Genomic DNA, 10,129 nt, shown 5'->3' on the forward strand with positions numbered 1-10,129 from the left:
CAATTTTAAACTATTGTCATCACCAAAAAAAGAATTAAAATCCCCTTTATACCTCAAACCATAGCAGCACATCTACTTTCTATCCCTACCTATTTATTTCTTCTGGAGGCTGGGGTTGTGGTTCAGTGGTAGAGTGCTAGCCTAACACGTGCGAGGCACTGGGTTAGAGCCTCAGCACCACATAAAAATAAATAAATATCTATTCTGGACATTTCATATAAATGGAAATGTACAGTGATGTGATCTTGTCTGTATGACTTCTTTCATTTTGCATAGGATTCTTCAAATTGTGTTCATATTGTGGCATGTATCAGTATTTCATTCCTTTTCAGGGTCAAATAGTATTTTGTTGTATGTGCATATGACATTATTTTATCCATTTATTTGTTGATGGACATTTAGATTGGTTATATTTTTGACTATTATAAATTGTTGTAGTTGGTTTTGTGCTGCTATATAACAGAGACCATAGACTGGGTAATTTGTAATGAGCAGAAATGTATTGGCTTACAGTTTTGGATGCTGAGAAAGCCAAGATGGAGGAGCTAAAGGGCTTTCTTGCTATGTCATAATGTGGCAGAAGGAGCATAGCTGAAGAGCAGCAGGAGACAGAAAGAGACAGTGAGGGAGTACAAGACAGAGTGTGCCTATTCCTATTATAAGGACATTAATCCGTTCATGAGGGTGGTGCCCCCAATGAGCCAAACATATCCCATTAGGCCTTACCTCTCAACCCCACTACCCTGGATCATAGGTAATCAGAGGCTTCTTAAATTCTAAAAATATTCATACAGTCCCTGACTTAAGATGATTTGACTTATGATATTTTTGACTTTATATGGTGCAAAAATATACTGGTGCAAAAACATTTCATTTTCCATGTTCATATAGTATTTGATAAATTGCATGAGATTCAACACTTTATAGTAAAATGGGCTTTGTGTTTGGCGATTTTGCCCAAGTGTAGGTCTTCTAAGCATGCTTAGTAGAGTAAGCTAAGCTCAGATTTTCAGTAGGTTAGGTGTATTCAGTGCATTTTTTTTAATTTATGATATTTCCAACTTACAGTGTATTTATTAGGACATAACCCTATCATAAGTTAGGGAGCATCTGTATATAGTTGTGGTTAAGTACAATATAAAAATTTCACTCATTAAAAGGGCAAGAAATTTTTTTAAAATTTTAATTTGTTATATATGACAACAGAATGCATTACAATTTACATTACACATATAGAGCACAATTTTTCATATTTATGGTTGTACACAAAGTAGAGTCACATCCTTCATGTCTTCATATGTGTACTTAGGGTAATGATGACCATTGTATTCCATTGTCTTTCCTACTCCAAGAACTTTTTAATTCTAATGTTTTAGATTCTTCAGTCACAGTATTTGTAAGTGTTTCATCGGTCATTGTAATTATACATAGTAGTGGGATTCGTTGTTACATATTTGTACATGCACACAATAAAAGAATAAAATTTGGCTATTTTGTTGCCCATTATTATTAATTTATAAATTGCCTTTATAAAATTTCAAATGCAGTGTTTAGTTGAAAGGTGCTATGGAAATATCTTATTATGAATCATTATCTAACAACTAGATTCCATTAAGTAACCATTTATTTAAGTCATTTGGTCTGTCTCAAAAACTTTATTTGTAACAGCCACATTAGTAACATATTCTATCATGAGAATATACTATGATTTAATTATCATCCTATAGTTGGACACTTGTTAGGACCAATAATAGGCCTTCTATAATGCCTGGCTTAAATATTTTAAAAATGATAGCTATGCACTGCCATCTAAGTCCGAAAAGTCTCTGACTCTATCCTGTATGCTAAGTAGGGCCATGCATGGTGTGTTGGAGACTGGGGATAGTGGATTCTCCCGCTAACCCTTTCTTCTTTATTCTATTGCCCATCATCTAGGGTGGTTGCTGGGTCCCTATGCATATTAGTAAGAAGTTTAATTATTTGCTCCTCTGTTCACTGATAAAATATTACTTTTATTTATAGTTTCTGATAGCCTTTTTAAGGTTTGTAACTGTTGTTATATGGAGATCAAATGACTTACACATAGGGAATTTGTAAGCAATGTTTAAGTAAAAAAAACAATAATTAGGGATGTTAATATTATGAGAAACTTTTTATGGTGTGGAAGATCAAACTCAGGGCCTCACATGGGTTTTTTCCCTCTTTTTTGCTTTTTAAAGCTTTCAAAAAAGTTCTATATTAGAAAATGGCATAATATGGAGTTGGCCTGGATACAAGTATTTTTTGCCACCACCTGCCTTAGTCTCAGTTAACTTTCATTTTAAAATATATAATTATGAAAAATGTTGTATGCCAAAAGTAGTTGATAGACATGAGAATTATTTATATTTGTACATACTAGATAAATCTATGACTGTTAATTCGAGTTTACTTAATATGAGGGTCTGAGAATCATAATTTGAAGATGAATATGTAGCAAAATATGAGATTTGAATTTTATTTTATTTATTTACTTGTTTGTTTGTTTGGTGTTTTGAACCCAGGGGCCCTTAACCACTGAGTCATATCCCCAGCCCTTTTTATTTTTTATTTTGAGACACGGTCTCATTAAGTTGCTCAAGCTGACCTTGAACTTGTGGTCCTCTTTCCTGGACCCAGTCTCTGGTATTACAGAGCTGCACTACCATGCCTGGCCTGTCATTTGAATTATAAATTGTCAATGGACAGTAAGACTTCAGGTAGAGAAAACAATTAAATTGCACAAAACTTAAAAGTTTTAATTATAGCTTTCGCTTTACATAAATTAGGGTCACATTCATTAGAAGACATTGTAAAATATTCTGCTCTTAAATTTCTGCTTTTTTCTGGTTTTATTTTCTTTCTACATTTTTATGCTTCTGGTGTTCAGACCATCTTATATATCTACTAGTTATATTACTCATATGTATTATATACCCGTCACATCATAAGTATTCTTTGTTTTTTTAATCTTGTATTTTCCTCAGGCTAATTACTTTGTTATCCTCCCTGGATAAGTCTTCTGTTCATTTTTATTATTATTTTTTTTATTCTATCACCTAGCCATCCCTTTTCTGGGCATATACTCAAATAAAATCACTACCTCTTAAAGATATCTCTATGAACATTATTCACAATACTCAAATTATGGAAAGAACTTGGATGTCTAAAGGCAGACAAATATATCAAGAAGATATGCTATGTCCACACATTGCACATGCATGAGCATGCATTGGGTATATGTGCCTATGTGCACATGCATGCACACATACACACACACACATACACACACACACACACACATATACACACACATTCAATGTAATATTATTCAGCTCTAAAAAGAATGAGATTTGCTATTCACCACAATATGGATGAACTTGAAGGACATTATTGTGCTAAGTGAAATAATCCAGACACAGAAAGAAAAAAAAACTCATGACTTCATTCATATGAGGAATCTAAAATTTAAAATTTGAAATATACAAAGATGGAGAATAAAAGTGTGGTTACTCAAAGGAGGAATGATGAGACGTAGGTCAGAGGATACAAAGTGGCAAATACATTGGATGAACAAATATAGAGATTTCATGTTCAACGTGAGGGTATATGTGATATTATAGTGTATATGTGATTTATGCTCAGTGAATAGAGATTTTAGCTATCTTGCCACAAAAACTTTAAAAATAGGTAACTGTATCAGATGACTGATAATGTTAATTTGCCTCATTTTAGCAAGATTTTTACTATCAATATGTATCTATATGATCTATCTTATTATACATAATAAAACATTTTAAAATTTTACCCATTAAAGAAACATTCTTTTTCATGTAAATACTGTCATTTTAGGATTTTGGAGTGAAAATATACTGGAATATTTTCTGAGAAATAACCGGATTACAACAGAAGATGGCACTGAGATCATCTGGTATCATGCAGCTAACCACAAGGCACAGATGAATGAGGCATTGAAAAGTAAGTCAGTCCAGTTTCTGATGTTTGCTTTAAAGAGTAGATTAATTCAATACCTTTTTTGATATCTAACCAAATTTTTTTAGTCCTAATCTAGCAAATTCATTGGACAAAGGAGGGCATTCTTCTCTCTGCTTCCACTTGAACAGTGAGAAACAGCTGTCTGGACATTTGTGTTTGCTAGAACTTTCTTCAAAAGGACTGTTCCAGAATTTGGATTTGGGGATGATGGTGGAAGTTAGAAATTATCTCTCAATTAAGCTGTACCCACTGACCTAGCTTTATAGGTAATATAAGTAATATTTTGAACCCCATCTACTAATTTGGCTACCTTATTTTTCAGAATTCTTTCAGAAAATGAAATGCTGTTTGTTGAGCCTTCAAACTGCATCCATAGCCTGAAGGCCCTGTGCAAACTGGCCTCTTTTTTCAAGTTCTCCTGTCCCAGTATGCTTAGTTTGCGTCTGTACCAGCCTTAGAGTCCTCTCATGGCCCAGCTCTTCTCCTCCTCTGACTGCTATATACATTCTTTCTGGAATGCTCTCTTCTCACACTTTGCCTGGCTAACCTCTTAAACATCCTTTGGTATCAATTAAATTGCCTGTTCCTTTATGAAGACTTTTCTTGAACTCAGAATCACAATTCAGGGTAGCTCCCTGTACTCTTCCTTCACATGTGAACTTCTGTGTCCAATTTCTTTTATTTAGCATATTTTTAAAGTTCATTTATGTTCTAAGGTCTATCATTATTTCATGTCTATTTATGATTGTATCATTTCATTGTATGTATATTGCAGTGTGTTTATCCATTCATCAGTTGATAAATATTTCAGTTTCTTATTTTTTGATACTTTTACTATTGCTATGAACATTCATGTACAATTTTTTGTGGACATATATTTGCAGTTTTCTTGCATTATGTGTCTATAGAGTAGAATTGCTGAGTCATAGTATGTTTAATTTTTTTAAACTGCCATATATTTTTAAAATGGCTCTATTTTTTATATTCCTACTGCTGTGTAGATAAGGATTCTAATCTTTCCACATCTTTGCCAACGTTTGTTACTGTGCGTTTTTAAAAACAGCCATCTTGGACTGGGATTGTAGCTCAGTCGTAGAGCACTTGCCTAGCGTATGTGAGGCACTGGGTTCAATCCTCAGGTGCATACAAATAAAAATAAAGGTATTGTGTCCATCTATAACTAAAAAAGATTTTTAAAGATAGCCATCTTGTGTGGTTTCTTTAAAAAATATTTTGTTGTAGATGGACACAATACTTTTATTTACTTGGAAAAATTCAAAAGTAGAACACTAGTTTAAGGTAAATTCATTTAGCTTCTTGGCATGTTTGCTCATCTGTAACAAATAAGGATTAAGTACAGTACCTGACATGTAGTAGTTACTCAGTGTTAGTTTTCTTTCCTTTCTTTTATCTCCTGCAGTTCTGCAGTTTTTCAGCATTAACTTAAGTTCTTTTATTTGGACAGGTAATGCTCATATGATAGAGGCCGATGTAATTCTTCCAAGTAATGGATCAGAGCATGCACAACCAGTCATGGCCCATCCCCTTGAAACAAACAGTGATAATACTCTATAGGAGTGGCTCACTGAGGTTGTGAAGAGCAATAAAGGCATCAAGCTGGATTTCAAGAGGTATTTGTACAAACATGCTACTGGCTGTTATAGAGTAACTTGGGGGCAAAATTAATAGCCACACATACGTCTGACTATCTACTTCTGTATCTTTTCCAAAATGAAAATGGATTTATGGACTCTAGTATGTTTCAGAGTGGACCTAAGGCCTACTGAGCTGTTTGCTATAATTGTTTCTTTGAGGCTAAAGCTAATTTTTATAAAGGAATTTATCATGCATGATCATTCTGATAACAGATTGCTAAATCTAAAGTTCTTTTGTTAATAAGTAGTCTTGGAAGGAAAGGTTCGGAGAGGTTTTGTTTATGTGTATTCAGTTTGATTTATGTTGATGTGTAAAGGGAATAATTTGGAACTTTTCAGTAACCAAAGAATTGCTTAAAAATACTATTTTGGAGACATTGATAATGAAGAATGAGGCTAAATGTCATTACTTCTATGTGCCCATCATAGGAAATTTTGCTTTTAAGTATTTTGGTGTGAAAAATTATAGGTAAAACCAGGAATAAACTGTGACACCAGAAAAGCGGTGATAAGCCCTATGAAGGCTGCTGCTATTGAAATCCAGGGTTGGCAGTAAACCTGCCTCATCTCTGAGTCATATTTTAAAATTGAATTATCCTCTCTGCCCCCAAAAATAATTATTTGGAGATTTTATGGGATTTTTAAAGTGACTAACCATTTCTTATGGGGCTGACTATATCAATAAGCCTCATTATTCTGTTGGTGAACAAATAAATATACAGAATCTTGACATACAGGGGTTTTAATTGACTAGGTTCAAGAGTTAAAGAGCTATCTTAAAATCATCAGGCTTTTTGAGTGATGACTGGTTCAGCTCTGTTTTATGGACAAAGAGACTTAGTCGCAGAGAGATTAGGTGATTTACCTAAGGATGACAGCTAAGCTTTGCCAGCTGAAGTAGCACCAGATCCTAGGCATTCTCTGCACTATGATAAAGCATCTGATCCTTGATACTTGGCAGTTTAAGGTTTTAGAATGCCTTGCCTTTTCATGTGCTCATTTTTTTTTGTATATCTACTATTGCCCCTTGGATTATCGACTGTGATCTATTCTTTGGCTCCCTATATATTAGCCTGTTTATTCTTTAATTTTTTTAAGTTTTAGATGGACACAATACCTTTATTATATTTATTTCTTTATTTTTATGTGGTGCTGAGACGCAAACCCAGTGCCTACCACACACTAGACAAGCAGTCTACCACTAAGCTACAACCCCAGCCCCTGTTTATTCCTTTGTGTGTGTATGTGGGGGTGGGGTTCTGGGGATTGAACCCAGGGCCTTGTGCATGCAAGGCAAGCACTCTACCAACTGGGCTACATCCCAGCACCCCCCCCCGCTGTTTATTCTTAAATGCTAGCAGCTACCCCAAAAGAACTGGGCCACTGAAAACTAAAATTTTATAGTGATTTTTTTCCATAACATTTGAAGGGTAATGCATGTAAATTAATGGTTATAAGAACACTTATTATGCATCAGACACTGTTCTAAGAGCATTACATGTATTTTTCATTTAATACTCGTAACAATCCTAAGAGGTAGATCGTTGCTGCTATTCTCATTTTCCAGATGAGGCAATGGAGACCGAAGTTATAAGTAGCCTGCCAGAGGTCACATTGATGGTAAAAAGAGCTGTCACCCCAATTGGAGAGTTCATGCCCCTAACCAGATTGCTGCACTACCTGTGTGAGAGGAGCTGAATGATATTTTAGTCAACGTTTAGTAGTTCTTATTTTATGCTTCTAGGTTACATGCTTTAGTATAAAAATAATAAGTTTTTAAATTTTATTTGGAGTTTTAGCCAACTCCAGAGTTTAAGCAAAGAATTATTTTCCTTTAAAATGTAATTTGAAGTTACTTATTATAATATCAAGTATAGTTTATATTTTGTCATCCCCAATGTCTATATAAAACTTGTAGGAAAGTAGGATAAGATATTCAGTACCATGCTATTTTGATTTCTATAGCGATGTGGTATGTTTCGTTGTTTTCTGTTTTTGTTTTTGCAGTGCTGGGGATCAAACCCAGGGCCTCACACATACCAAGCAAGCACTCTACCACTGTGTCACATCCCCAGCCCACCTTAGTAGTATGTTTTGAAATTGGGTCTTATGGTGCCTCCAGCTTTATTCTTTTTGCTCAGCATTACTTTGACTATTCTGGGTCTTCTGTTGTTTCATATGAATTTTAGATTTGTGGTTTTAGCATGGCATTGATACAGTACAAGACAGGAAGAATTTAAAGCAGAGAAATGAGAGTATTTAAATTAGAATCTACAAAGCCAAACATTAGGGCTTTTTGAGCCATTAAAATCTAGGGTCTTCATTTCAGGAGCAGAAGAGTGAGAAGATTTGAATCTCTTTCACTCTGCTGATATGTGGGAGAAGAGGAGTGAGAGACCAGAAGGTAAATGCTAGAGCCTGGTTTCTCTGGTTTATTTCCCAACTTACTGAGAATATTAATTTTTCCTCTTAAGGTAGGAGGCACAAAAGGAGTGGAGAGAAGAAAGATAGAAGCACAGATGGAAGTGTCCTCCCCTAAGATGAGGTAAAAGTGTGGAGAGTGTTGCTGAGTGTTCTCTCCGGCACCCACCTTCATAATGCTTAGCCTTCGCTGCAGTTAACTTTCTTGGAAATGAGCATTTCTATAGGTTCAGAAGGATTAATCTTAAAGGTCAGAAGATAGAATTAGAAGTAGTGAGGTTTTCTAGTACATTATGTGTATAATTTTAAAAAGTAAAAGTGATGTAGGCTGATTAAAACCTTATTGTTTTAAAGTACATAGGTGTCAGCTTCAGTAGATGTAGGGAGAAAAGAAAAAAAAAAGAACCAGCCTTTCAATTTAACTAAAATATCCTTGTCTCTAGTTTATAGAATAGGTGCTTACAGTAAAAGAAAAATAAATGTGGAACTCATAAACGCTTTAAGGAAATATAGTTTTTTTTTTGCTTTCTAGTTATTTTTAGAAATGTGTTTATGTCTCCAAATTCACCCAAAGAATACATGAGGGAAAAAAATATTTCTTTTTTTCCTTTAAGGTCTTGAGCTGGTACTGGAGATATAGTGCCTGGACACACTAGGTATTTCATGACTGTGTATGTGTAGGTTATGAGTACATTTCACATTTATTGTCTTATTTATACATTGTCTGATGTGTGAATATTTATGTCTTATATTGTTTCACACTTAGTGATCCTAATATGGAGAGCTTTGAAACCCCTATTTGGTCCATAAGTAGTGGAATTATTTAAGTACTGATAGAACCTTTAAGTTCCTCTCATGAATAATAAGTATAAATCAACATTTTGAGATACCTTACCTTTCTCTTCTGTGTGTGTGTGATTTTTTATTTTATTTAATTCAGGTATTATTATATTACATTTTTATTACAAATTCAAGAACTTTAAAACCATTAGTCTAAAATAATTTCTTTTTACTCTAGAAATATTTCTCATTGTTACCAAACTATGTTTTTAGTCTGGCAGCTGTGAAACCATCCATGATACTCTTAGAAAATGTGAAGAGGCACCTAAAGTGTCCCGTATGGATTAATGCTGATATTCTCTCTGGTCCAAATGGAAGTAACAAAGTAGTAAATGCAAAACCATTTATAGACACTGTGACATTCTTCTTTCCAGGTGTGACATTTTCCTTGTGTTGGACAACAGGATGGCATCCTGAGAAAGTCAATGAAGGTGATAATGCTAATAATTTATTTTTTGTTGGTCAAATTAAAATATTCTTCAATTATAAAAATAACATCTTTAATATAAGGTAAAAAAAAATCATCCCATAAAATGTAAGAGTAATGGAGAAAAAGACCTGACCCAACAGGTATGTGTATGACCCTTCTGTTATTTTAGATAGATACTGTGTGTATGGTAGTATCTTATCACAGAGCTTCCGTGGCAAATATTTATTTGCAAAGTCTAGAATAACCAAAGTTGCCTCTTTAAATTCTTTGAACAAGTCCTGAATTGGTCTCTTTCAACTTGTTAACTGTTTTAGACACCCCCATCTTCCTTAGAGCAAACTCCATATGTCAGATGTCAAAAGCTTTTCAAATGATATGAAACAAAAAGTGGTTAAAAATTTCAAATGTTTCAAATGATATGAAACCAAAAGAGCACAAGTTCTGCTCCCAAGTCATTGGACAGGGCCCTCATTATGTTCTTTGTGGCTGACAGGAGAGTGGGAAGCCAGAAGACATTCTGTAGGCTGGATCCCTTCTTTTTATTCTTGTCTTTCTACAGGTGGACCTCACATTCAGTTTGTTCCTGGTTGAAACTTATTACACTATTGGGTTTATCTATTTCTTCATACATCCCTATGTAGTGATTTCTAGATAATCAGCCAGTAAGCAACTCTCTGGGCCATCTTACCCACATGTTAAATATAAAATCATCAACTAAAAGACATTAGAGACTATCAAGATTGTCCTGTGGATTTCAGGGTGTTCAGTT

At 34.3% G+C, this 10,129-nt stretch overlaps 1 pseudogene; it reads left to right on the plus strand.

Annotated features, from left to right (window-relative positions):
* The first annotated feature begins 678 nt into the window (after nt 1–678).
* Nucleotides 679–9,444, plus strand: LOC144374874 (protein FAM151B-like; annotated as a pseudogene).
* The last annotated feature ends 685 nt before the right edge of the window (nt 9,445–10,129 follow it).

Source organism: Ictidomys tridecemlineatus, unplaced genomic scaffold (genome assembly GCF_052094955.1).
Source record: "Ictidomys tridecemlineatus isolate mIctTri1 unplaced genomic scaffold, mIctTri1.hap1 Scaffold_92, whole genome shotgun sequence".
NCBI lineage: Eukaryota > Metazoa > Chordata > Mammalia > Rodentia > Sciuridae > Ictidomys > Ictidomys tridecemlineatus.